Here is a 9931-nt window from a genome sequence, read left to right as displayed (position 1 = left end):
GTAAACCCCATGCATGATCGAATTAATTTATTTAGTTAATAATTAAATAAAGTCATGCTATGTGTTAAATTATCTTAAAAGTATATATATTTATTTTATTAAGCAATTTAAAATGTTTTCATGAGTTTTAGTTTTCAGACGAATATTCGATGTCGAACCGAGAAAGGAGATCGGAGACGATTAAGATGTTAAATTTTAAGTTATAATTTTATTTTAAGTCAAGAAAATAATATTTTAAAAGATTTATAAATTTTAGCATTTATCGAATGAAATAGAAACGCTAAGCATTTTTGTCACGCACCGAGACCGGGGTTAGTCGACATCGACGTTGTTTAGCAATCACACAATCAAAAAAAACAAGTCTCATAGTACAGTGTGAACCAAGACCATTGTATATCATAATTTCCAAATAAATATCATTATACGACGAAATAACTGAAAAGGACAGAATTAATGCGGAAGCATTACAACTTAAACTTTAAACTGAAAATCTCGAAAATCACCAGCCCCAAAATTGGTCCGACTCTTCTTCTTCGAGCTGTTCCTCAGGCGTATCTGTGAAAAGTTAGCAATATGTGAGTGATATGATCGTCATTCAACAAGTGAGTGCCGTTTGAGCACAACATAACAACATGCATAAATTTCGAAACACATACCATGTACAATATGACTCACATCACATGCATAACATTTACGATGCACATAGATTCCTCTACTTTCTGTGGTTTACTGATATCAGTCCCTAATTTTTACTCCTCTAAGAAGGTGATGCCATATAACGGTTACAATCTCACCGTGTAAAGGCCATAAATATATTTGTGCATATCGGGATTCCCACCTATATCTAGTTGAATCCTCACAGTGCCAACACACAACCATATGATAATCGTATCAAGAATGGAGTAGAAGAAGAATTTACATTCGACCAAATTTTTGAAACGAAAATATGCGTAACCAAAAATTAAACTTTAAAACAAGCCCACTAACCTCATATCTGGAGAGAAAAACGTGAAGGGTTTCTGCACTAGGAGTTTGAAATTCCTTCCGGGTTTGGACTATAGCAGAGCTTCATTATTCGACAGAACTTGAATAGGAGAATTTCGAAAATTTGAGAGCACTTTGAGAGAAATCTAGCCAGAAGCTGATTGATATTCTTTCCAAAATTTTCAGATAATCCTTCCATGATTCGATATGCTCCTTCCCTAGATAATAACATTCCAATTTTCGAAAATAACTTGGCCACCAAGCATTAAATTTTTGAATTTGTGCCTTGGACTGGATGGCTGAACGTTGACTGCTTTTTTGTACAGATTCATAATGTATCCGGACTGCATTGCAAATTTGTTAGCTTCGTTGTTGAGAAAGTTGTCTTGTATGCAATATTTGTTTCCAATTATGATGATAATCATCCTAAATTTTGAAATTAAGGTGTATATCTTGCACTAGATTTCGAATTTAAGGTATTTATTTGCTCGGAAAATTTTTTGAGTACCATGTATTATTCAATAATTTCAAAATTATTGTTACTTACATAATTCGAAAATAATATCATATACATATCTGTGATAAAATAAAAAAATTACAACTCCCAAAATATTTGGGTTATCACATCATTCCCACCTTATTGGAAGTTTCATCCTCAAAACTTGAGTTGACTTGGCTCAAATAGGTAGGGATATTCCTTTCGCATTTTCTCTTCAACCTCCCAAGTTTTTTCTCGCTCCGTGTGGTGGACGCAGGGAATGATACGTCGCCTAAGAACTTGGTCCTTGGTGTCCACTATTCTGATGGGAATTTCTTTGACTTCAGTTCCTCTCCCAAGTTTCTTTCTTTTATGAGTGGTTCTACTTCCAACATGTGACTTGGGTCCGGAATGTACTTCTTGAGTTGGGACATGTGGAACACATTGTGAATTCTTGACATGTTCGGCGGTAGTGCCAATCTGTATGCCAGCGTGCTCACTTTCTCTAAGATTTCAAAGGGTCCTACGTGTCGAGGGTTCAGTTTCTTGTCTTTACTGAATCAGACAACTCCTCTCATAGGCGAGACTTTCACGTAGGCCTTCTCGCCAACGATGAATTCTACAGATCTTCTTTTCAAAGCCACCCAGTTCTTTTGTTGGTCTTGAGCTACCATGTGCTTTTCTTGGACAATTTTAACATTTTCCACTGTTATCTGTACGAGCTCGGGTCCCACCACATATTTTTCTCCCACTACATCCCAATACAGGGGTGATCGACATTTCATTCCATACAGAGCTTCATATGGAGCCATTCCAATGATGCTGTGATAACTGTTGTTGTATGAAAACTCAATTAAGGGAAAATGAGTGATTCAGTTGCTACTGAATTAAAGGGCGCATGCTTGCAGCATCTTCGAGGGTTTGTATTGTTCTCTCGGTTTGTCCATCGGTTTGAGGGTGATAGGTCGTACTAAGAGTAACTTTTATTTCCATGGCCTCTTGGAAGATCTTCCAAAAAACGTGAGACGAACCTCGGGTCTCTGTCAGACAGGATGCTCATTGGAACCTCTTACAATCGCACAATGTTGTCCATGTACAGCGTAGCCAATTTGTCAATATTATAATTCATGAGGACGCGTAGAAAGTGTGCAGATTTCGTGAGTCTATTTGCGATTACTTGTATCCCATCATGACTTTGCCTTGACTTTGGTAATCCTACAACAAAGTCCATGGAAATATGCTCCCATTTCCACTTGGGAATTTCCAAGGGCTACATTAATCCTCCAGATCACCGGCGCTCTGCCTTGACCTGCTGACATACTTGACATTTGGAGACAAATTCATCTACATCTCTTTTTATGCCATTCCACCAAAAATTATTCTCGAGGTCCCTGTACATTTTCGTACTGCCTGGATAAACTGAGAATTTTGACTTTTGCGCCTCTGTCATTACCTCTTGGTGAATGTTATCGTTGTCGGGTATGCACAGTCGTCCCTTCATCCATAGGATTCCTTTGTCGTCGATCTGAAGATCTTGAGACTTCCCTTCTCTGACTTGATCTTTAAGTTTGGTCAGCACCGGATCTCGATCTTGATTTAACTTGACGGTCTCCTGTAGACATGGCTGGGCTGAGAGGGAAGCTAGGGTCACCTTACTTGTTCACTTCCAACTTAACGCTTCAACCACTTTTTTTCTTTACCTAGATGATAGCTTATGGTCAAGTCATAATCCTTTAGAAGTTTGATCAATCGCCTTTGCCTCATATTAAGTTCCTTCTGGGTGAACAAGTATTTGAGGCTCTGATGGTCTATGAAGACTTCACACTCGGTGCCATAGAGGTAGTGACTCCAGATTTTTAAGGTAAAGATAACCGTTGTAAGGTCAAAAAATAAGACAACGTAATTCAAATGCATGCAAATTTAAGAAAAAAGAAAAATAGCTAATTAAATGATTTTAATTGCATAAATTAATTATGTTATATATGTTTATATGGTTAGGATGTAGTTTTCTACTTGAATGCATTAAAACTGTGTTTAAAGGCTATTCGAGATGCGATCGAGAAACAAAGATCGAGGGCTGAAAAAAAAAATTTTTATTAAATAATTTTCTTTATTTATTTAAAATAAGGTTGATGCTATTTGATATTTTTTAAAATAAGGAGTTTTGAGATGATTTTATACGCCGAGTCGTAATTTTTAACCGTATTGGATTTTCGACTAAAATATGAATTTTTCGAGAACTCGGCTAATATTTTCACGAACTTCCCTTAAAGAAATATTTTAAATATTCACTAATGAGTTTAATGGGCCTAAAATACTATGTTAATGGGCCCAAGCTCCCATCACTTGGTTTGATTATTATTTAAAACCCAAAACCCCACCCCTAAACTCTCGTATGCACGCCCACCTCTCCACACACTCACAAACTCTTCCTGGCAGCACAAAGCACACACATACACATATATTTTGAAGGAGAAAGCCATACCTTTGAGAGAAAACCAAACAAGGGTTCCGTTCGTCACATCTCAATTTAAGTGTCATGCGTAAACTGTAGAACCCAAAAATCAGATTACGTATAAGCCATGCATAATTGATACTATTTAAATTAAAAATGAATTTTTATAAATATATGAAGTGTTTAATCCATTTTTTATAATTGTTAAGTCATGATTATTTATTTTTAAAGTAGATGTTTAGTTTTATCTTTTCGGGATAAATACGCGAGACCGGACCGGAGTTTGGAGATTAGAGATAAGATTAATAATAAGAAAAATATTCTTAAATTTAATTTAAGTCAAGAAATAATTTAATTTAAAGAAAAAGAATATTTTAGGATTTATTAAATTAATTAGAGCTAAGTTATTAAATAAGTTCTTTAGGTTAATATTTAATTAAAGCTTAAATTAAAATATGTAAACAATGGAGGATGAATTAATCTGGGTAAAATATATTCAAGAAATTCAACATAGCATTTGAATATTAAAATTTGAGGCCATGCATGCCATGAAAGATTCTAAGCAAGATTCTAAATTAAATTAATTGGTTAAGGCATTAAAATATATATAATGGAGGATTAAAATCCTAAACAATTAAAATGCAAATGTAAACCATAAAATACCATTCAAAATAAGTTGGAATTTGGTCAATACAATCNAAGCTAGGAGAAGGAGAAACAATTCAAATTCTATTCAACTTCTTCACTTGTAACCCACACCTCAATGCAATTCATGACTCATTTAACACCTCTAATATCATTCATCTTCATTACCTAGTCTTTCTTCTCCCATTTACTCAAAAATATCAGAAGGAATAAGCAGCTGTAATCGTGAATAGCTGCAGAAAACAAAGAAGAGAAATCCAACTCCGTTCCGCCGTTCGTATTCGTCGTATTGATTTGTTTTTGGTCAAAACAAATTCCAGGCATGTATATGTTGTTTTTTTTCTCTTCAATCAAGTCATATAGATAATTTAAAACATTACATGCTCAGGATTTATAAGGCAAAACGAAATTTTGACAGTAAGCATTCAAAAATCTGTACAAAGCTTATCGGCCCTATGCTATGTGCTTCACGTTTTGGTGTGTTTTGTTGCTTACATGGAGTTGCTCGGTTCCAGGCACACATGGCTGCTTCTAGGCATTAGTTAAAGTGTGTTAGGGTGTTGATGGTTCATTGGGTTACATCCATACACGCACAAACCAAGAAATGACAGCAACTTTCCTTTAGGTGCAGAAATGAGGCACAGTTTTGGTCATTTGAGTGTTTAGGGTGTGTGTTCGAATCTCGGCTGTCATAGGGACTGTAGCCATGGTTAGAACCCTCCCTTATAATGTCTAGGACGTGACCAAGTCATTCTTTCCATGTTTGGTTCTCGGCTTATCAGATTTTTACAGCAACATAGCATACGTCCCACAGTTTTTCAAAATTCTGAATTTTTGGGTGAGTACACTTCGGTTTTGGTGTGTTGTTTGGATTATGATTGGCTTCTAGCCCATAGCCATGGTTCATACAATACTTCATCATGTCTAGATTGAGCCATGGCTGACCATATAGCCACTGGAACGATCTACGACATCAAAACAACGCAAGACATCCCACTGCACAGATTGGGTGTTCTCGGTAAGAGCTTGATTTTATCCTAGGCGTTGGCTTTGGTTGTGGCTGGCTTTTAGCCCTTAGCCATGGTTCAAGTCATGCCTTAGGATGTTGGTAAGAGTCTCGGGTTGATGGTTCAAGCCAAGAGCCATTATTTTCACTGTTTACTTCACATATACACAAACTGCCACTGCTGCATTTTTACAGCAACTGTGAGTTCGGTTCATGAGGTTGGTGTGAGTTCTTGGTTGGCTTTTAGCCCATGGCCTTGGACTGGACAATACCTTAATGAGTTAGAAAAGTCATGTTTTTGGCCATTCATGATTCGGTTGAGTTTAGAGGTCGTACGAGAATTTACGGTGCAATGTGCCAAAATGACTCTCGAAAGAGTGTTTTATGTTTTTGGATTCCATTCACCAATTTTCGTGTACAACTATCATCATGAATATTTGTCAGTATGTTAGGAGTATTTTTAATCATGGTTAAACGTCGGTTTAATGTTACTTCGGGTTGGTACGAAGTCATGATTGAAAAATTAAGTTGTTGGTCATAATCGTCTCGTTTTTGGTTCGATTGTCAAATTTTGGTCAAGATAAAATTATTTGCATGTGTCACATATTAGAATTAGGTTGCAGAAAGCCTGGGAGCGATCCAACTCATTCGGTAAAAATAAGGTTATAATTATATTACGTGCATAAAAATATAAAATGTTTATTTTTGAGATATATGCTATATGTCTTGTGTCCACCTTATGTTTATGGGTTTGGAAGTCGGTAGGCGCAACCGAGGACCTCATGTTTTAGTTTATGCATTTTCTTATGTTCAATCTCAGTTTTAATGCGTTGGATATATTTTTAAGTTGTTGTTTGAAAACAATATTTGCTTCCGCTGTTAATTTAAAGTTAAAATTAGTTACACGTTTATTTTATAAATGAGGCAATATAATTATTTATTTTGAAAATTTTTAATAATTTCGCTAAAATATGAATACGAAATACGGGCCATTTACATAAACTATGCAAAGGCATGTCATAATCTTCTTTCAACACAATAATACATGATTGAAGCATGTTTGCATGAAAAATATGTTAGAATTTTAATTATTTTTGTTTTCATGCCATAGCATGTCTATAATTCAAGATTTTGTGATACAAACCATGTTGTATTGTTTCTTGAAGGGCTACCACCTTAGGGACACTACAAAGGGATGAGTTTAGGAGGGTTTGAGGGCCTAGATAAGTTGACATAGGGGCTGGATGTGAGGGGTTGAGGGTTGCACGAAATCAAGGGTCCTTGCATGGCTAGGGTTGGCGGCTAAGACTCCCTCAAGGCCACGGATTCCAGCAGCTATTAGGGCACGACCAGGAGACCTAAAGGGGCTGTAGGAGGGTTCAAGGATGCTAGTTTAGAAGGGCTAGGTGATCGCGTGTGCTTGGGGGCCACGCTTGGTTGGGAAGTTGCGGTTTTGAGGGGCTGGGCTTCTAGGTTATTTAGGCTCGATCTAGAAGGGTCCCAAGGGTTTAGTCATGGTCCTAATATGGGTAGCTAGGGTTTGGTCGGGTCGCCTGAAGGCTAGGAGCGAAGCACCCTTGGCTAGAGAGGGGTGCACGTGATTGTGTCATGGGTTGCAGGGATGAGCTCATTTGGAACATGGGGCCTAGTCCAACTGATTGTTGTGAAGTTGGTCTAAGTACTGGGAGGGTCGACCAGGGCCTGGACCAAGCGGATAGGGGCTGCAACCGAAATAGGAGGAGTTAGAATCTTATTAGAACTAGGACACCTAATCAGAAAACCAGCAGCTGAAGGGACGTGTTCCAGGAACTTTGTGGGCTTGAATTGAGTTCAATAAGGCTTAGTTATGTGTTAGGAAGCTTTGGTTAAAGTTTGTTAAAGTTCCGAGTTCGTAAGAGTCAAAACCGGGATGTAGGTCTATGTTGTCGAAACGAATTGGGAAATTAGTCGAGGGGCATAAGTTTACGTCTTAGAAATATTTATGGGTGTATTTTAAGGTGATATGTTAAGTTTGGAATGATTTGGGTTGTCGTTTCGAGGTCTAAGGATAAATTCGAAAAGTTATGCTTCTAGGGGTAAAACAGTCATTTTACATGTGAAAAATAGTAGACGTCCTTGCAGTGCCCTGAATGCTGTAAAATATATTAATACGTTTATTTTAAATGTTTATCGAATTTTATGATGAAACATTAATACTAAAAGATATGTTGCATGTTTGGTTTAAAATAAAAATGATTTATGCATTGTTTAATTTTTATAAGTGATGAAAATATGAAAAGTTGAAGGAGGTGAAGTGATTGTGACTAATACGATGATTATGATGATACGATGATATGTAAGGCCAGTGCTCAGTTGACGGGTGAGAGTGTCGCTGATGTCCCCGTCACTCAGTACTGTGGTAATACGTTGATGGATCCATCGACCTTCAACTAATACGAAAGTCACAATTAATGATCTGAATTCAACGAAAAGGAAAACTTATATGTATATGAGGAAAACGACAATGTTTATGATGAAAGGAAAAACGTTTAAGTTTATGCATGTTCATGAATTGTTATTTTAAGTAAAAGTATTTTCACTGTTGCTTGTGAACTTATATATATTACTTGCTATTATGGTTATGGTTTGCTGAGTCAATAGATTCACTAGGTGTGACCGATTCAGGTGAGCATGATGTTGATGTTGTTGAGGGACTTGATGGTTGATTTTACTGGACTGGAGGTGCACACAAACCGGGGACCATCGCTAGTTTTCCACATTTAAATTAAGTTTATGATTTAAGTTTACATTAAATATTTTTACACTTTTATGATTGCTTTTGAGAGGTTTTGAGAAGATGTTAGAGTTAGGTTGATTTTGAAATATTGCTAAGTTAGGTTTGGTAAATGATTGACGATTTTATGTTTTGAATTATTTTTCTTTTGATTTTTAAATATAGTTAGTTGTTTTATTTTTTAAATGGTGCAAAGTTTATTTAAAAAGTATAAATATATGTATAGTCATTTTCAGTCGATTAATTAAAATAAAAATAAAAAATTACTAGTATTTTTTAAGAAAAACGAGTAGTGGACGTTTCAACTAATGCTAGTTCCAGATCATGTGTAGGGTAGTTTTGCTCGTCTGATTTCAACAGCCTTGATGCATAGGCCACCCTTCTTTCTTGTATGAGTACACATCCCAGACCTTCCTTAGATGCGTGATTGTAGATTGTGAAATCCTTATCCTCCACAGGCAAGATCAACATTGGCATGGATGCGAGCTTCTCCTTCAATGTTTGGAAGCTCTTCTCACAACTTGCACTCCAATTGAACTTGGAATTTTTCTATGTGAGTTTTGTCGGTGTTATGGCTATCGAGGAGAACCTTTCAACAACCTTGTGGTAGTAACCTGTCAATCCAAGAAAACTTCTGATGTCGGTGGCGTTCTTAGGTCTCGGCCAATCTGTAGTTGTCTGTACTTTCCTTGGATCCACTGGCACTCCTGCTTTTGAGATCACGTGTCCTATAAAAGACAAACTCTTTAGCCAAAATTCACATTTTATGAACTTAGCATAGAGATCATTTTCTCTTAAGGTTTTTAGTAGATGGTACTTATTCTTGATTGTGATCTTGTTCAGTTCTCTATAGTCGATGCACAATCTCATACTTCCATCTTTCTTATTTACGAAGAGTATTGGAGCTCCCCATGGGGACACACTTGGTCGAATTTGCCTTTTATCTGGTAAAATTCTTGGAGTTGTTCTTTTAGCTCCTTGAATTTGGCAAGTGCCATTTTGTAAGGTGCATTCGAAATTGGTGCATCACCGGGAACTAGATTGATTTCGAACTCAACGTCACGGTTCGAGACTGTCCTAGAGAGTTCTTTTGGAAAAACATCTGGGAACTCTCGCACTATCGGGATGTCTTCCAGCTTCAGTTCGATTTTCTTTTTACTTCGCTGACAATTGATAGGTAGATGTCTTCTCCGGATTTCATGGCTTTCCATGCTTGGGAAGCGGAAAATAGTGACTTTCGTTCTTTGGATTTACTATGATACACACATTCATCTACCATTATTTCCGGAGTATATGATCCAAGGGCATTGAACTGGGAGGTGTATTCCACAACTGGCATATCAAAGCTTGAGTGAAATTTTCAAACTCACTCAATTTCTGCAGTCTGACCTCAACTGGATAATACTGCTTCAGAAAGCCATCTCGAAAGTGTTGCCATGTGACTGGTCCACTAGTGGTCATGGCTGGCGAGATTGATTCCCACCACTTGCCTGCTTTGTCCTCCAGGAAAGGCATGATCACATCAACCTTAAATGTCTCGGGAACTTCCAACAGTCACAGCTGAGTATCTATACTCTTTAGCCAACTCTG

Source organism: Primulina huaijiensis, chromosome 15 (genome assembly GCF_012295235.1).
Source record: "Primulina huaijiensis isolate GDHJ02 chromosome 15, ASM1229523v2, whole genome shotgun sequence".
NCBI lineage: Eukaryota > Viridiplantae > Streptophyta > Magnoliopsida > Lamiales > Gesneriaceae > Primulina > Primulina huaijiensis.
The sequence above is the reverse complement of the archived record's forward strand: the minus strand, read 5'-3'. Positions refer to the sequence as shown.